Raw genomic sequence first — 3,429 nt, forward strand, 5'->3', positions numbered from 1 at the left:
ACGTGACAAAGAATATATAATGTATTATAAATGAAAACCCAACAATATTTTATGTATTGATTTTACGAAGAGTATCTTAGAATATACAAGCTCAAAGCCATCGCTAAGTCTCGATTGAGTCAAGGTTTATGTATAATTTGGGCAACGATGGACCTTTTTTTTTTTTTTTTCCTTTCCACAAATAGTCCAAGCAGTTCTTTTAAAAAGGTTTACATGAAGTCAAGTTCTTCTTATTTTCCCCCACTATCTACTTTAAGAGATCATGTCCACAATTAGTCCATAAAATACTTTAAAAAAGGCCAAGACTTTCGGGGGAATGGTCGCTATTTCTTTGGATCTTACTCGTTTTGTCGGATAATGAGGGATTCTTGGTAATTGCTTGGCTGATGGATAATGACAATGGGGGATTTTTCGTGTGTGTGAACATGACATGCTTTCATCCCCTCATGCGTTCGCTTCTGTTTATGTCTCAAACGTAGTGCTCTAGTAGGTATGACTTCTTTTTGTTTGAACTAATATGAGGTATGAGGTGGGTTGTAAATTGGATCAGCTCGTGCATATTCATCATATTTTGGTCGATGTTAAATCTAATGAAAAGGTTGTTGATTGCACTATTGATGAGACGAATTTTAGAGCTCTATCAATGGAAGATTTTCTCCCCTTCAAGTCTCTCAACTCTTTTAGCAGTGAATTCTATTTTTCAAGGTGGTAAATCTCACAAGAAAAACATGAAAGGCGATCACATCCTCAAATTTCAACATGGGATTTTTAGAGTGAAGATGAACGACTCAAACAATTAGTTGGCTTACGATTCAACAACTTACACTCTTGGCGAAATTTAATCAGATTAGGCAGTTCAATAGGCATAAACTTTTTCCACCATACCCCAATGAGATAAAACACTTAATCATCTTTTTGCATCATTGTTATCTTCGGTCTCCTTGTGTTTCTTAGAAGTTGAAAGTTTCTAGTTCTCAATTTTCCCTTATTCATCATTTTCATTGATTATACCATTCACTGTCGAGAGCTTGTGTAAAAACACTTATAAAAAAATGATATTGAAAGTGTAGATACGTGAATTCAAATTAGACATTAGGTATATCTAAACTATCATTTGTATGGTATTGAAAGTGTAGACATACGCTTCATGGGAAAGGAATTAATACCACAATATGTATTTCATACTACGTATGCGTGAGACGACTAATAAGAGTGGTAAAAGTTTTGATCTCAATTTTTATACCGTGTGAGACTCTTGAGGAAAATAATTCCTCAATTAAGTGTCATTATAATTTTTACTTATTCTCAAGATTTTCATTCAATGTTTTCCATCTCAGAATGTTCCTAATGATCACGAATTGATTCAATCTAATGGGACATTTCTAGAAAAGTAAGTTGAATTGAAATTAAGAGTTTCTAGGAAAGAGGAAAATTGAGTTTGGAGAATCACATTATAGTTTTGTATTCACTGGTCCACCAATTATGATTGTTTTGAGATAATCATAATTGTGAATACAATTTATCATTATTAAAAAGAAATCAAGATAGATATAAATGTGATCAATCGATCTAAAGTATTACATATTATATTTATACCATGAATGGACCTAGACTTAGAACTAGGGAGAGCCAAGTCAGTTTTCTGCAGGTATGCCTTCCCACATTGGGCAAACAACTCCAGGAGTTTAGAGAGTTTACACAAAACACTCACTTTACTTCAAGGGACTTTCTAACTAATCGATGCATTTCTCAAAGGATCCTACCAACAGAAAGCATGGAGAGAATTTCACAAAACACTCACTTTACTTCTCCAACACATTACATCCTCCTCGCCTTATATAGGCAATAAGAGGTTACACACAAACAAGGACCAATCTCATGGGTCCTAGAACAAATAGAGGCATCGAAAGCATTCAGTCGGGAATTATTCGCACGGTATGAACAGTGATAGTGAAAAAGTGATTTCCTAGCCTACTTCTACAATAAAAGTGAACAGTAACTTGCTACAGTGAAACTGTACTGACATTGATTTTTTCAGTGGTCTCGTCCATCATGAACATTGTAGTCATAGTTTGAGTTATCTGAGCTATGCACTATTGCTAGAAGATGTTCATCACATTTTTGTTCAAGTGCTTCAAGGTCTTCTGGTGAAAGGATTTGGTTCAGCCGATGTGATGTAGAGGCTGATGCTTCTTCTTGTGACCAATATGTGTTGGCAGGAATGCTTGGCTGAGGCCAATTGGATGGTTGTGCATAAAAAGATGTGTCCATGCTTTGAGATAAGGACAAAGGTCCTTGATCATAGGGGTCTTGGGAAAGAGGACCTCCCCATTTAGCATAGGGGTCTTGAGAGGACTATGCATCTTGAGAGGACCGAGCAAAGTTATTTGTGTCCGCCATTTCCTACTCTTGTGATGATGCAGCTTGTCTGAACCGCTTCAATGCTTCATTGGCTTTTGGTGCTAGATCATAATGATCCCATGCAGTGGATACATTATAATTCGACACATCTTTAGGAATAGTCTTGTTTTCCTGGCACAAAATCCTTTGGAGTTCTCGGTATTGGTGTTCACAACATCCAACAAGTCCTGGATAAGATTTGTGAATCCGAGCTTCTTTGCTGTCCAAGTGAGGTTTGTAGGATGTGGTTCCTATAATCTGTGGGGCATTAATTATGTTACCATTATTTGTGAGAAAATGCCATGGACGTTGGAAGAATAAGATGGTATGGACTTCAAGATTTAGAGTCATGGTTCTTAGTTCTTTCTCCAAGAGATATTTCCAATGAGTAGGAGGATAGAACCAACTGAGAAAGTCTAAAAGATTCTTATCACTTTCTCTTTCAACATTTCTGCCGAGTGAGAATATCTTGGTGAGGTTTGCAATAAACCTTCTGGTTGGAATTTTAATAGCTATTAAGTACTTATTGGTTAAGTACTCATAATAATCATTTGAGTTGATCAGGAAAATCATCTTCCTTCCAGATTAGAGGATGTATGAACGGATAATCTGCATTTAATCCAAAAGGATAAAGAATCGAACCTCCATTGAACCTAAATAGGTTTGTGTGGCATTGCCACATAAGATTATCCAGATTTTCAATAAGACAGTCATTTTGGATTTGTTCAATAATCTCTTGGGGATATTTCCAATTTGACAAATCTTTGATCTTCTCAATCTTCTATTTTATGCCATGATTAAGTATATGGAAAGCAGGTCTCTTGATGTACATGTTGATTTCGGCTGGTGCTTTTGGTCTTGACAAGAAGTGAGCAAGCACATTTTTTTTCCAGCAATATGCATGGTCTCAAAAAAGTATTTTGAAAACCATTCAGCCCATCGAAGCGGTTGAGAATTTGGAAACTCGCTTCGTTTGAATTTGGTCATCCCGAGGGAAAGATGCCATATCCAATTCTACCAGGGAGTGAT

The sequence above is a fragment of the Eucalyptus grandis genome, chromosome 1 (assembly GCF_016545825.1).
Source record: "Eucalyptus grandis isolate ANBG69807.140 chromosome 1, ASM1654582v1, whole genome shotgun sequence".
NCBI lineage: Eukaryota > Viridiplantae > Streptophyta > Magnoliopsida > Myrtales > Myrtaceae > Eucalyptus > Eucalyptus grandis.